At 39.0% G+C, this 10023-nt stretch overlaps 1 pseudogene; it reads right to left on the reverse strand.

Moving 5' to 3' along the window:
- Positions 1–6983: 6983 nt before the first annotated feature.
- Positions 6984–8289, reverse strand: LOC101560953 (annotated as a pseudogene).
- Positions 8290–10023: the final 1734 nt, after the last annotated feature.

A 10023-nucleotide genomic window follows, 5' to 3' on the forward strand; every position in this document is an offset into this window, starting at 1 on the left:
TAAGCATAAACGTAAGAAAAATAATAAATCATAAAGGATAGAAAGTTAAGACCTCTGATGCCCAGGAAAGAAATTCCTTAGTTGAACAGGAGTGCCCCAAGTTAGATAACAACCCCTCCCTGAAATGGATTGGTTTCCAGGAATTCAAATATTCTTAGTATCTTTTTTGTCTCAGCTACCTTTCTCTGGTTGATGGGACAAAATACCCAACACCCAAAATTAAGTAAGTAAAGGTTTATTTAGCTCACATTTTGTGGAGGTTTCAGTCCATACTCAACGGGCTCCAAGGCAGAGCGGCACGTGGCAGAAGGCAGCCCTTCCTGGGAGCAGAAAATATCAGAGTAAAGGGAGAAGCAGCAGAAGCTGCCTCTCTCCTTTCCTTATGACATAGACAGGCTACGCTTGGGCAGGGGCATATAACTGCCACAGTGAGCATGCTCTCTTCTTGCACAGGATGAGGATATTTACAAAGTAAGAATAGACATAGGCAGCACACTCTGTGTGTCATTGCCCTCAATTACCCCAGATGGGATCACACAGTTAGAGAAAACAAGACCAGGATTCCGAGGGATTCTGAATTTTTTCAAGTTCTATCGTTACTGTATTATATATTGTAATTAATGATAGGAGAAATAAAGTGCATAACATAAATAATGTGCATGAATAATTCTAATAATATCATCTCACATCCTTGCCATGGAAAAGTTTTCTTCCAAGAAACTAGTCCCTGGCTGCAAACAGTTTGGGGACACTGCCTTAGACCAATGAAGAAGATCCTGCCAAGTGTATGAGATATTAGAATAGAAAATGCAAAGATCCTGGGGCCAAATATGTTGAATTCATTTCACAAATGGAAGTCTTATTGTGGCTGCCATGGATTGAATACAAGAGATTGAGGAACAGAATAAAATAGAGAAATAGACAGAGCCAAGGACATGTAAAGCAGTTGTGTCAATGACAAAAGTAAATTTTCTCTCCTATGAGTGGTGAAGAGCCTCTACAAAGATCTAAACTCAGTTTATTTTGCTTAGGAAAAATACAGAGGAACAAAAGAAGAAAACTCATAGTAACTGGGGTGAGTTGTGTCAGAAAAACAAGGCAGGTTCCAGGCTATGCTCAGCAGTGTGGAGTGTGTTACAAATCTTGGGCCCAATTATTAGAGGCTGGGGAAGCCACTAAGGGTTTGAAACTGATGATGACAACTTATTAGATATAAACTTTACTTTTAACACATAAAATAAAGTTGTGTTTTGCAACATTTAATGTATGTTAAGTAATAAAACTAATTAGAGATAACATGTTCTGGTTATTTACACTTTATTTTCAACTTCCTATAGCAATTACATAACCTTCCTTTAGGACTCAGTGGATGAAAAGAAGGTCATTAATAAAACATATAAATGTGATATTTTAATATTGCATATTAAACATGTCAAATTATTTTATTATATGATATTTATTAATAATTTTTAAAAATTTAGTACCAGGCATTGAGCCCAGAATTTTCCCACTGATCTACATGCTAAGCAAGTAAAATTTCCAGCTTAATATTTTTTTGTCATCTTCTTTCCTTGTATCATTTTGTCACTTCTTGATATTATTTTTTATCACTTCTAGAATAAGCAATCTGGACCAGAATTTTTCAATTAAAGTTTTCTGTTGGGAAACCATAAACTAATTTATTATTTAGAGCAGAGCCAAGGAAGCAAATAGTCAGAAAGAATTCTAGAATTAAATTACTTTCAATCAAGATGACAAGACTGTACTGTAGTGTTAATAGGTGGTCTAAGTATGGACATGCTGTTCTTACTATTAGGTTCCTATCTATTTAAAGTTGTATGGAATTTAGGTGGATGGAGTTGTACTACCATAGACAATCTTTCTTCCATTTGGAAAAAAAAATTTAGAACAACATATGACAGAATGTTGGGAATTGGTTAGTTCATTATATTAAATGCCAGTGACATACTCAGACCAAAAATAAAAGATGGACTCAAACCAATAAATCATCATGTCAATCGATCATGAGAAAGTCAGTTCTGTGAAAGGCAAAAATACTCTAGGAGATGATTTCATGATATGCCATATCCTTTTGCTGAAACAACATTCAGAACCTAACTCTCAGAGAGGGCACTCTAAAGAAGGTTAATGCAAAACTCTGGAAGTGCTCCTCCACTGACATTACAGCGTGGGTGGTCTTTGTGAGGCTCTGGATCCTGGTATAAGGACATCTGTGTAGAATACTTGAGAGCACTGATTTCTGAAAAATTTGTTAAGCATCAGTTGAAGTAGGTGCCTTCAACAGTGATGCTTGCTCTCCTCATCTGTTTCCATAATGTCCTGTAAGTGCTCTGTGTCTGGAGCTAGGCTCAGTTGCCAGTACAGGCGCTAGCAACAATCATTGCTCTATTTCAGTTAAGAAGGAGATGTGACAAAGAAAGTTCATGATTAATATAAGAAGCAAATGACCTGGAAAATGAAGCTTGGGTCACTGCAATCAAGAGATTAGACCAAAGCAAATGTAACTGAGAGCAATTTGTGGATCACCTTTTACTGAAATAAGTGATTAATTTTGAGCTGCTCTTACTACGTTGCTTGGTTGATTTCTTTAGTTTTAAAATACAAACAAAAGAAAACAAATGGTAAGACAAACAATTAATAGTGCACAGTAAACGAGATAGAAATAGAAAATAAGCTGTGGCAAAACACTGAGAGTTGATCAAAATCTCAATCTAGTCCAGATGGTGAACTTATGAAGCCTTCGATGACATAAGAGGCCCATTGCAGTACCTATGCTATAGGTTCATACTGCTGAGGTAGTCCAATGCTAAAAGAGATGTGTTATGAAGAATTTAGAGAAACTTTAATTAACTTTCCTTGAAGACACCAAAGATTACTTCTTTCTCAGAAGTGGTAAGCAATGCATTAGGAGAGCTAATGATACATTCAAAACAAAAAAAGGCAAAAGAAAAAAAAAACTATAAAAACAATGTGTCCTTTCTAGAGAAAGATTGATTACAGAAGTTATTACAGAACTAACCTGTTGAGTCACTAAGATTAAAATTCCAGAAAGCAGAACCCAGGGTTAAATGAGGAGACATGCTCATACTAACCCTAACCAGTATAAAAGCTGAAATAACTATGCATGGAATATGGTTAGCAAACCCTGGGTGTCTTAGGGGTGCGATGAATGATCAAGCAGTAATGAAATTATTTAACCTGCATTACAAAACTCACTCAAGAACTAATGAACCTAAGTTTGATTTCAGCTGCCTTAATAGAAAATTATGAGCTCTCATTCGGTTTTACATTCTCAAAGTAAGAGAAAGTAGCTGAAGACAAGGGTGACTTACACTGAAGATCGTAAGATATCACATGGAGTGCATAGTGTCACCTCACTTAATTCACTATAGGAACCCACATCTATTTATTAGTTTGATAGAGAAAAAAGTGGCAAAGACAAGAGAAGAAAAATTTTTTCACAGCACCCATGGGAGTATGAGGATATACCAAAAGCAGCAGACAAATGGAGTGGGCCAAATCCATCTCCCAGGAATTTGTTTATGGTCCACTCACTGAGCACTTGCCCTGACCTGAGACCTGTGACCAAATCAGATTGACATGTTTAATGACTGGCAGGCTCTTCCTGTCAGATCATCAGCATAAGGAGAAGGAACATTATCACAGGAAATATCATATGAAAACTCCTGAAACTTCCTTGTCCTTTCCTAAGGTACACAATCTGAAATAATATTACAGCAGGTGAAATGATGAAATGAAATAAAACTCTTAATTAAATGTTTGAGGAGTGATGTTGCCTCTTTTTCTTCACTGTTCTGACCTTATGAGAGCCAGGTGGGTAAGAGTCAATGTGAAAAATCTACTATTGTGGAGGACCACCTGAGCAGCTCTTATTGAAAGAAGAGAATTGTCTCCATTTTGGCTGAGGCTGACCCTATTTTCTTGCACTGGTATGTGCAGAACTGGCTAACATGTTTCCTTATGTTTTCACTTGGCCTTAAGAAAAGCATTTTGGTCTATCCAAGGTGTTGCTGGTAGTCTTTGAAGATTAAAATTATCAGGAATGATAAAATTAATTAAAATTATCAGGCATGCTTCCCTGATAACCCATACCTGCAACTCTTTAATATGAGCTGGGTTGAGACAGGATGAAGAGCCAGTGCTCCATGCTGTCCACTGGGATGGAGCCTCGAGATAGAGGTTATGAATTCCTGGTGCTTGAAAGATTACACATCAGAACTGAAGCACTGGACCCCAAAACATTAGATACTATCTCAATTGTGTAATGCAAATTATTTTTTCTTCATATCTTTCTCTGTATATGACAGAGTCAATGCAGGCCTCCTACCTAGCCCAGCTCGTAGTACTCACCTACTTCCTGCAATTGTGTCTTTCAGCCTGAAGCTGTTCCACCTTCATTACTGAATAAACCCAAGTCCATCCCAGGGTTGAGGCCTTTGTTCTGGTTAGCCATGACTATGGCTAGACTTAGGACCCCTTGGCTTCCCATAATTACAAATATATTTCAGTATCTTTATTCTTGCTGTGGATTGCACTGGAATGGTAGATTAGAGTTAACTTGTTGGGATTTCAATTGCTTACTTTGGGATTACAAATATAAACTTCTTGGACCATGATGAGGACCAGAAAGGGCTCATTACATACTATACCCTTACTCAAGTGTACTATCTATTAGTATTGTTTTTTCACCTATTAAATCATTGCTAGAACAAAGTAACTCATCTTCTAATTAGTTGTTGCTAAATTATATGTAGTTATGTTGACTAAACTTGAGAGTAATAATGAGAAGTTTTTATCTTTTTTTTCCTGTACTGGGGATCAAACTCAGGACCTTGCTCTTGCCCAGCAGGCACCTAAGCTACTGAGCTACGTCCCTGACAACATGAGAAGTATTTTGGTCCCTGAAGTTAAATACATATATGTCAGTTGTAACATTACAAGGGTAAAGATTTAAAGAATACCCACATTAATTAAATTTAATACACTAGTCCTTCCAGGTGTACCAAAATATTCCCCACAATTTAAAGAATATAATACTGTCCTTTACTCTCCCCAACAGTAAGCAAGTGACAAAATAATTGTTCTATTTTTTATTTAACATATTTGAAATATTGTTTTAATACATCTTGCAGTAATGTGAAATACTGCCCATTTTGAATATGTTAGAATGTGATAAATCCTGCAGATTTAGAATTCTGTCAAGAGCTTTGCTGTTTTGGTCACATAATCTTTTGGTTCAAGCACTGACGGACAATGATTGCTAAGGCTAGCAAGTACCTGGGAAAACCCTCATGGGAGAGTCACAACTCAGTCAGCTAGGTTTCTGGAACCAGAACTTGTTGGCTTCATTGGAGGCCCAGCCGTCCTTTTAAAGCAGTTCTTGTCTGCTCTTGCAACTTATATTCAGTGAGCTTCCAATTATGATATATCAACTTGACTGCAACTGGTAGTATTATTTGTCATAAGGTATTTTCAATTTCTAGGCTAGCATATCAGACTTCAAAGACAATAATTCATCATCAGATGAAAATCGCATATTAGAATCACTCAAAGTCGAGTAGGTGCTTGGATGACATGAGCCAAACAGAATGTGAACTCTAAATGGGTAGATTAATGTGGAATAAACTTGAAGACAAATGAATTGTAGAAATAAAGTTCTCAGGCCCATGTTTCCTATGTTTAATTATCTGTTCTGTTCCAGTGTTTATTGTGGTGGGGTATCCTCCTGAATTTGCTGAAATTTAAAGAAAAATTATGGTCCTGTTTACTCATCTTTTGCCTGACACTGTTCTCACCTTTGCTTCTTTTTATCTTCCACAGAAGTCAGACCTGATTCTTATCCTGAAGGCTCTCTTCTGTCTCCCAAATCTTTTTTCTCATAGGTGTTTTAGGAAACTTAATCACAACGTGGCATGTGCATCACCCCAGGGCCCAAACTCACAGTGCTCAGAATTTTTTTCTGAGTAAATGAGTAGCAAATTAAAGAAATGGAAGAACTAAAGGCTTATGATACTCTTGGTTTAAGAATTTGAGACAAAAATGAATTTGAAAAGGTGTTTCTAGCAATCATGGATTTTCTTTTTTGCTTCCACTTAAATTGTATGTTTAGTTTTTCCCAATCCCAGAAATAGCACAGAAGCCCCATCATATCAATCCCAAACCAGTTTTTAGTAGGCTGAGATTATGGGGACCCTTGTCAAAGCAAGTGGTGATATTAAGGGCTCCCAAACACTGGGCACAAATATCTGATGAACAGATGGAAAGTAAACAGTGCACTGGCCCCAGTACTTCACCAGTCATCTCCACACTACAATGTGATTTGCATCCTTGAACCTGACAGTCTGGGGAGGGGGTGTGAGGGAGTGAGACTGAAATTGTTTCCTATTAGCTCATCCTTTCAACATTAAATAGTGACCAGGAGAGAAATCGTTCCAACATTTCACCACGTGTATTTCTTCTTACGCAGTATAAGCTGAGATGCCATGTAAATAGGTCACTGCAAAATGCAACAATTTAGTTTTTCTCTAATCAAAATCAGAAGCGAACCAGAATGATCTCACTTGTATTAATTTTTGAAGGTTTACAGCAGTTAAATTATTTTTACTTCTATAAAGGTTAAAAAAATCATTCTTTTCCAAAAATACAACAGCCACCAATTTTATCATTGAGTAAAAGTAAAAACTGGAATTCTTTTTTAAATTAGTCCAAAGTGGCATTTAGGAAGTTAGTTGTAGGCTGCTGTGCTGACACCATGACCAACCAACGTGTAGGGCTGGGTCTGGTTTTGTTTTGGGTTTCTTTTCAGTATCCAATGCTCATGAATTAAGTTCTGGAAATGTTCCAATTGTAAGGCAGGGATCTGTTTGGATTCCACCGTGGGTATGCTCCTTGGGTTGGATGCTCGAGGGTGAGGCACGTCTTGCTGAACCCATGCTGACTACTTAGTAATCAACAAGGTCAAAAAATTCACCATCTCCTTGGTATTCCATTCCCTGGAAATCTACTTGGTACCACAAGATACCTCCAATTCCACCAAATCCTTTCACAAATTGGGATCCTTCTTGTGACTTACCTGTGACAATTTCCAATGTAGCTCCAAATTTTTATAGTTGTTAGCAAAGTATTCCAAAAGAGCAATGCTTTCAATCAGCTCATGTACCTGTCCTGTCTCTTTATTTGTGAAATGAGGTTTATCCTTCTCTTGTTCTAGAGTTAAGTAGAGAACTTTCTTGTCTTCTGAGCCTTGGCAATGAATAACACAACTCATTATATCCAGATTTTCATAAACTACTAGAATTTCTACAGCTCCCATTTCCAAAGCCTTTAGTGTATCTTCAACTCCAAAACAGTACTTGCCTGTATCCTGGCTAATTTCATCAAAATATTGTCCTATTAATTTCTTCTTTTGAATAAATTTCATGTTGGAGAGGACTTCAGTAGATAACTCAATAGCTTGGTTGAATCCATTTTCACCACTATATGATATATAAACCAACTTTAAAATTTTTGATTGCAATCTCTGATCAAATGTATTAGATTGACTTAGTTTAGTTTTAAAGTCAACTGATCCAGCTGAGACTAGACCAGTCACATTCACTTTGTCCCCAGAAATAAATAGCTGTACAGCAGTCTCTGCTACTTTCTAAACAGTTATGTCACTTTTCCATTCTTAAACAGGCAAAACACAAGGCTGACTGATCTCATCTGCCATGCTTTTTTGGAAGACCCACAGTGAATTTGTGTAGTACTTCTCTTATATTTCCTTGGAGTATGCCAAAAAGTGTGCCACTACCATCTATTACGATGAAGTCCAACTTGTTGTCATCTGAAAGTAGTGCTGTAAGATCCTCTGCATGGAAATTTGTTGTCACTCAAATACAGTAATGTATTAATTGGTTTGAGGGGCTCAAAGTCATTGTTGACTCTATTTTCCTTTCCTTCTGTTACAATTGTTCCACAGTAAAGAAGCAGACCATTTGGAAGTACCTTGTTATAAAGTATGAGTCTTTGTTGTACAGATGTAAAGGCTCCTAGAATTGAAAGGCGGTTTATTCACGACTTAATGCTAGATGCATTTCCAAACTCATCTGCTAACATTTTTGCCACTCATGAAATCTGGTCTTTGGGAGGAATGATCAATGATACCATGCTGGTGCCATTGCCACGGACCACCTCCAACCTCTTAATGAGCTGCTTGATCTTCCAGATCTCCACATTCCTGTTGGGAGCACTAGAGTTGTCCGCCATATTCTCACCTCCTCCTCCCTCAGTCATGGATTTTAAATAAAATATTTTACTAATTTGCAGTGCACTCTTGTTTACAGAAAATTTTAATCAAATGTTACAGAACATTCTTATATATTCCCTGCTTGCCTCCTCTACTTGCCTATCTTAACATTCCAATTGATTTCTTTTTTCAAAAAAATATATTTAGTACAGAGTCTACAGGATCTCACTACACAGATCAGACTCGAAGTAATTCTCATGTTTTTCAGCCTTCCAAGTGCTGGGATTACAGGGGCATGCCACCATGCCCAGTGTCAGTCACCGTCACAGCCAGCCTTTGGGGTGGAGCCAGCAGGGCATGCTAGCAATTGAGCCTAGTTCCTACATCTGCTTAGGCAGGTGCTTCAATCTACTGACCTATCTGGCCTGCCCTTCCAATTGATTTCTTAATCTACATCCAGAATATGTGTTTTTCCAAAATTGACTTTGTGATTTTATAATTCCTTTTTTAAATTTTTCAGTTATATCACCCTAATGTAATGAAATCAAAAATTTATTATTGGTTTACAAATCTGTACAGACTAGATATCCACTTAAGACTAGCAGGTGAAGAGACAAAGCACAAGGGGATGGGTAAGCTGCACAAGGAGAAATGCGCCTAGGGACATTGGAGCCCAAAGAATGAAGGAGTCATAAAATCTGCTTATGATAAAAAGCTTAACACCGAGACACAGTCCTAGCCCAGGTCTTGTGAGTGTGTGGAGAGCTTACTGCTACCCTGCTCCGGCGGGACCAGTCCCAGCCCAGGCGCAGAGTGGGCGGACCCGCTCCCACCCCCTCGGGCCGCCCCCACCACTCCGCAGTACCTCCCCCAACCTGCTCACCGAGTAGGAATTTCTGCTGACTTCCGGAAACCCACAGACCCAGTCCTAGCCCAGGTCCAGTGAGTATTTGGAGAACTTCCTGCTACCTTGCACCAGTGGGAACTGTCCCAGCCCAGGCGCAGAGTGGGCCAGACCCTCTCCCACTCCCTTGGGCCGCACCCCATCACTCCGCAGCACCTCTCCATGCCGCCTGCCTAGTAGGAATTTTGCGGTGTTCTGGGAACCCCCGGACCCAGTCTTAGCCCTGGTCCAGTGAGTGTGTGGGAGAGCTTCCTCTTCCCCCTACTTCACCTTGCCCCATCCAGGCACAGCTCAGGCCTGGCATACATGCCTGAGGTGTAACCCTGCAGCTGCAATCCCTGCAGAGAGTGAAGAGGATAGTTCCACCCGGCAAGTACAGGAGCAGAACATCTTGACACAGGGGCACAACATATTCACCCTCAAGGGCAGCAGCAGAAGGAGCTGAGCACAGCAGCCACACCTAAGCCAGGCGCAGCTGGATAAGTCCAAACTTTGTTGAGCTGCACCTGAACTTCAGTACGTGTGAAGGTTATAACTACAGCAAAGATCTACAATAAAGGGCAGAAGACAGTATACACAAAATGACGAGAAGGAACAAAATGCTACCTCAGAACCCAAGCCCATCCATAACAAGTGCAGAGGACACTAACACAGAACAAATTGGAAGTCACACAGCTGAAAGCAATGAATCAACAGCTTCTGAAATAAAGGAACAGCTGCAGAAAGATATAGAAAACCTCAGATTGGAAATGAAAAAAGAAATCCCTGAATTAATAATATCCGCACTAAAGAATCAACTGCAGAAACATATGGAACACACCCAGTACCCACCCAGAACAAGTGCGGAGGA

The sequence above is a fragment of the Octodon degus genome, unplaced genomic scaffold (assembly GCF_000260255.1).
Source record: "Octodon degus isolate 3935 unplaced genomic scaffold, OctDeg1.0 scaffold00172, whole genome shotgun sequence".
NCBI lineage: Eukaryota > Metazoa > Chordata > Mammalia > Rodentia > Octodontidae > Octodon > Octodon degus.